Source organism: Pteropus medius, unplaced genomic scaffold (assembly GCF_902729225.1).
Source record: "Pteropus medius unplaced genomic scaffold, Ma_sr-lr_union100, whole genome shotgun sequence".
Taxonomy (NCBI): domain Eukaryota; kingdom Metazoa; phylum Chordata; class Mammalia; order Chiroptera; family Pteropodidae; genus Pteropus; species Pteropus medius.
The window spans coordinates 15,207,187-15,213,186 of record NW_024356249.1 but is presented as its reverse complement, the minus strand read 5'-3'; the positions used below and the strand labels follow the sequence as shown (position 1 = coordinate 15,213,186).

Here is a 6,000-nt window from a genome sequence, read left to right as displayed (position 1 = left end):
TTGGTTCTTCAGGGTCTAATTATGTTTTTTTTCTATTGACTCTTGCTCATAATAGCTTATTTTCTCTTCTGTTTTGAAATGTTGAATCATTAGATCATTTTTTTCTTCTGGCCCGTATCTAAGAAAATTGTGTTGAACTATAAATGAGAATGCATCATTTCAAACAATGTTGTTAACCTATATTTTTCTTAACCTATCTTTCGTATTTTTCCATCTGTTTATTTCTCTGTGTTATTCTCTCAGAAATTTCCTTATATCTATTTTCCAATTTATTAATACTTTTTTTGGCTATTTGCTCTCTAATCCATCCATTGTTTATTTTTAATTAAATGACTATTATTTTTCATTTATAGAAATTCAGCACTATGTTTCAAATATTCCTATTCTATTTTCACACTTCCTAGGTCTTTCATTTTGTTTCTATTATATTTTAATCCCTCTATTTCACTTTTAATAAGATACTAGTACATAGGTTTATTGTAGATATAAATTCATACACTGGAAGGTACTCCTGAAATGTTGCTGTCTTTGTCAGTGTGTTGTACCCTGCTGTTATTTAAGAAATCATGCAGAAGAATTAAATAATAGTTGAGGAATTGCTTCTTTTATTACTATACTGGCTTCTATTATTTAGAGTTTTGACAAGAGTTATAACAGAAAACTGAATTACTTTATAATAAATGTCTCATTCTATCCTCCAGATAATATCCAAAATCTTTTACCTGGATTTATTGGCCAATTTCTAATTGTAGAACAGTGGGATAATTTAATCTTTGATTAACCAAGCTGGATATTGTGAAGTGCTGCAATCTTGCATGGGTAAAGCTTTGTGATTGCTCCAGTGTCTCTGATGTCAGTTATGGTGTCACTGTAAACATCTTTAGATTCTAATTACAGCCTCTAAATATCTTTGCAGATAATAGGAATGAAGTCTCTTACTTCATGCATGACACTATATGTTAATGCAAATATAAAAAATGTTTCTTTATCTGACCGATGAAAAATTACTCCCTTTTTTGCATGAAGTTCTAAAAATTACATCTCCTTGAGCTACAGCAGGCAGCTTGTCAGTCTTATAAATATTATGTCTCCTTGATAAAAGAAACTTGGATCATTTTTGACAATGGAATCTGGATAATTTCTACTATAGGACTGTTTTATTTTCTAGATGCTAAAGTTTTTAAATTGTGTGTTCATTACCTGTTATATCTTCTTTACTATTGAAGCTTGTTGAATGGCCTCCATTTTTATTGGTGTCTCTGGAAATTTAGTATTGGGCTACATTACAGCTATTCCCTTATACAGCAAGCTATTTTAAAATCCACATCACCATTTTAATCTTCAGTCCCCATTAATTTTGTCAACAAATGATAATATCCTATTTTATCCTCCTTAGGAGAGTTTTTTGGTAATTAATCACATTGCTACACCTGCAACAGCATATGAAGTTGGAACCCCTTGCATTCATGAATTCTAAACTTTCACTATAGGGCAGCGCTGCTGACTTATACTACCTAATAGTATAATCATTAACTACATATGGCTATTTAAATTCAAATTCAAACATATATAAAATTAATTATTCAGTTTCTCAGATATACTAGCTACATTTCAGGAGTTCAGGGCCCACATATGGCTAGCATATAGGACAATGCAGATATAGAATGTTTTAATCATCACAGAGAGCTCTACTGTTGAACAGTGCTGTAGATGATGGCTCATTTTATTCAAGGACCTCAACTGTGACTCTCAGTGAAAGCAAAATCTTTCTGAATAACAGTAAGTAAAGCTTTATCTGTCAAAGCACCATGTTCATGTTCTCTTCTATTTTTACAAATGACTTTGTCAATTCGTGTAAGTAGGAACCTCATGGTGCAATAGAAAACTTGTACCTCTTAATCTGTTTATATCTATTGCAATAAAATCAAACTTCACAGTGAATTCTAATGAATCAAATGTGACCATGCAAAGTGCCAGCAATTGCCCTCTTTGAAATAGTGCTGATCCATAAAGAGTTTTAAACATATCAATCTTACAGTTTATATTTTAAGTGTAGTCATCGCAACCATCACACATCTTGTAATCATTCAAAATAATACTTTTAAAAACCTCCTAGAAAATGGTATTGAAGGATTCTATTCAGATGGAGTAATCTTTAGAAATGTTTCCTTTAGTTGTCCTCAGTATCCAGTATTATCTTGTTGATCGCCTTATCTCTGGAAATGTTTTTCAATGTCTAAAATTAAAATGAAATATTCTTTCCAAGGTGAGTGTATGACAGTATTTCAGTTCTCATAAAACACTAAATAACATCTGACTTACCTGCTTGGTAACACCAATATCATTTACTCATTGCTGTCTGGCCTGACTTTATTGTTGGATAGACTTCACTGCCACTTTGATATTGTGACAGGAATCTTGATGCCCCATATTTTTTTGCAGACTTCCAACATAACAATCTGACTATTTGGTGTTTCAGCATGCATCATAAAGCATAAGAAGACTTTTTTTGCATATGTATATTATGTTAACACATTCCCCATCAATCATCCCTAATTGTATCACCCCAAAATACCCATTCTAAGAAATATCTCATAACAAGAGGGCCACAAAAGCTCTGTTGTTTGCTAGGACACGAGGTTTATTAACACAATCCATTGCAACAAGTTGCAAAGGAACTGGGTATTGTAAAACCAGTCAGCTGGAAAGATGTTTGATTGAACCATCTAATATTCACTTGTAACTATTTCTTTATCAGAGAAACCAACTTCTCTTTTGAGAGAGTATGTGGGAATTCCACCTGCTACATCACTGCTCACTGTGACCATCACTGTAGTGTCATCTGAATACTACAATAGAGTCACAAATCTAGACAATTTTCTGATTTCCTCTGGCTTTATTTCACAGCCACCTCTCTAGACCTTGCCCCCATTTCCTGCAACACTGGTACTTCTATAAGTAAGTATACAGGCTCTCACTCCAGTAGGCAGAAAGTTGGTCCCCAGAGAGTGGAGTCACAGGAATGTCCTGATAATCCACGTAAATATAATGTTAAAGGTCTTTTGAATTGTTCTGATATTTCTAGTTCTTGAAGAAATTTTTTTCTGTTTTCGTGATAATGCTTTCTTGTAGTAGTTTTTCTTCTGTTGTGTATAATTTTTAATTATGAGCATACATTGTGTGTGTGTGTGTGTGTATGAAGGAGAGAGGGAGGGAGGGGAGAGAGAGAGAGTGACAGAGAGAGAGAAAGAACCATAAAACTTGAATTATTGACATGTTTTCATAAGTCCTGTATCAGTTTTTAATATTAATTTCCTTTTGATTTTTAACATTTTATTAGAACCACTCCTACTGTTCCTTAAGTTGCTGATTTTAATTATGAATTATGTTCAAGCTTGTGGCACACAGGAATTAGGTTTGGCCTGTAATCAGAGATAGGCACTATTCTGAAAAAGAAAGAATAAATGAAAGAATAGAAGGAAGGAAAGGACAAGGGGAGGAAGGGAGGTAGGAAGAAAGGAAGGAACTGGGAAGGAAGAAAGAGGAAAGAATGAAGGAAAGGATTTGATCATTTTTTTCCATAGGACAAATATGGCCTTATGTTGAGATCTACTCTTACTGTGAAGACTATATAATTGAATTAGTTTCCTCACACCTGGAAATTAAGGATCTATTTAATAATAGTCACTAATTTATCTTACCTAATAATGAACAATCACTCTAATAGGTTCTAGATTTATCCTGGATAGAGGAGGAGATAATAGGGGCTGTTTTTAGATATTGTGGGCTTTAAAGAATAAGTTAGTTCTCACTCCAGCTCAACTTCATCCCAGGTTCTATCTCTTTTCCCCATGTGAGAATTAAAACTCTCACCCCCTGCTTCCTAAATCCCACAAGTCACATTGGTATCAGCACCTGTTTATTGCTTTGCTTTGATTTCTCTCTCCTTCTCTCTCTCTCTCTTTCTTTCTCTCTCTCTCTCTTACTGATATTCGCCTGCCTCTAAAGAAGTTAACTGCATTTTTTTAGTTTTCATATTATTTTTTCTAAAATGATTCATCATTTATCTACTATACAATTTTTTAATAAAATATTTTAGCATCGATTATGGATTTAAATATAGACCATAAAGTTTTTAGAATTCATTGAGATTAAGGGAGAAAGGTAAAAATCAGTTAAAAAAAATAAAACCAAGCATTGCAAAGCACCATTATATTTTATAATTTAATTACATCTTCTGTTTGTTTACAGAATTTTTCTTCAATAACTAATAGAAACAGGCATTATATCAATTATTTTAGAATTAATGCCTCATGCTTCCATTAGATCTGATCTGGATTGCAATTATGTTCAAATAACTCTCACCAAGTAGGCTGCCATTTTGTCTTATTTTAAATGTTTTTCCAGGTTTTCCACTTTTCCCCATTCTCATATTTCTTTATCATGTTGCCTTTTTCATCTATGAATCTTGTCAGTCTTTTGTGACTATTAAGTTCACTTTTAAGTCGACCTAATAATTCTTAAAATTTTGCCTTTACTAACTCTATATTTAACTCTGACCAACTGTTTTATGTCAGAAATCCAGAAAGTGAGGGGACGGTGAGATAACTGTGCCACAAAAAAAAAAAATCAAACCTGTTTCTTCAGCACATACATACACCCACATGCGCACATTTACAAAAAGCAGAATATAAAAAAGGCTTATTCAGCTTATCTTCGAATTTTCCATCCATTTCACTCAAAGACAAGAAAAAATAATAAAATCACTAAAAAAATAAAAGAAAGTTACTACCACATATAACTATAAGTCATCAACTAGCCACCTCTCATGTGTCTCCTGGGCCTATTTCTCCATCTATAAAATCAGTCATACAACTAGAAAATAGATGAGACTCATAAGGTAGGTGCTGTAGGAACATAGCAGGAACACCTATTTAGTTGTATCTCTTTAGGTTAAAGCATGAATTCACTCATCTCTAATTTTAAATTATGCCATCTTAATCTTTACCTAAAACTCTAAGGTTTTTCCTATTCCTTTCCTCCAGCGCCTTGCTTCATTATCCCTTTTAAAAAATTTTCAGCTTCTTTTTCTCCAGTAACTCCTATTCAGACTGCAAAAATCTTTAATTGTTCCTGTCCTAATAAACAAAAACAAAAACTTTTATTAACCATTCTTCCCTCTTGTTTTCCTATTCTCTCTTTCCTTCCTTCTAAATTTTTAAAATTCTTTGTAATGGTCTACATTTATGCCTCTATGTGTTAACTCTGCTGTACTCACCAGCACACTGGAATCTGGTCTCTACTTACCGATATTCTACCTAAACTTCATTGTCAAAGGTCAACAATGATGTGCCCAGTGGCCTCTCCTCAACCCTCCCTGTGCTTGATCTCAGTCAGAATTTGATTCTGTTGAAACTATTTCCCTTGGCTTCTGGCTCATAACTCCAATCTACTGAGCCACTTGGGGGTTAGAGCTTGGACTAAACCAATTTAAATCTTTTGGTTAATACTCTATTGAGTTCCTAGTGTTCTTCTGATTCATTTGAATGAGCTCTGTATATATTTTTTAAATAGTTCTTAGAGTCTTACATGAACTGTAAATATTTCTCCTGTTTTGTTTGTCTTAATATTTTAATCATAAAAAGTTAATTAGCAACATTAATATTAAATGTACTTAGCTTTGTTGGATAGATTCTAGGCTTTGGCATCTTGATTTCCAAGGTTAAAAATAATTATATTATTATTTCTTCTAATAGTTTTACAATATCAGTTTTTGCCTTTAAAGATTAGTCAACCAATAATTAAATTTATTATACCAGATAACTAACCACTGATTAGAAATGCCATCTTCATTATGTGTTGAATTCCCATATGCATTTGACCTATTTATGAACTTCTAATTAAGTTCCATTGATCTGTCCATCTAATCTTATTTCAATACCAAATTTTAAAATTACTGTAGCTTTATAATACATTTAATAACTGGTAGGCTAATTGTTT

At 32.6% G+C, this 6,000-nt stretch overlaps 1 pseudogene; it reads right to left on the bottom strand.

Moving 5' to 3' along the window:
* Positions 1-1,723: 1,723 nt before the first annotated feature.
* Positions 1,724-2,828, bottom strand: LOC120601062 (polyribonucleotide nucleotidyltransferase 1, mitochondrial-like; annotated as a pseudogene).
* Positions 2,829-6,000: the final 3,172 nt, after the last annotated feature.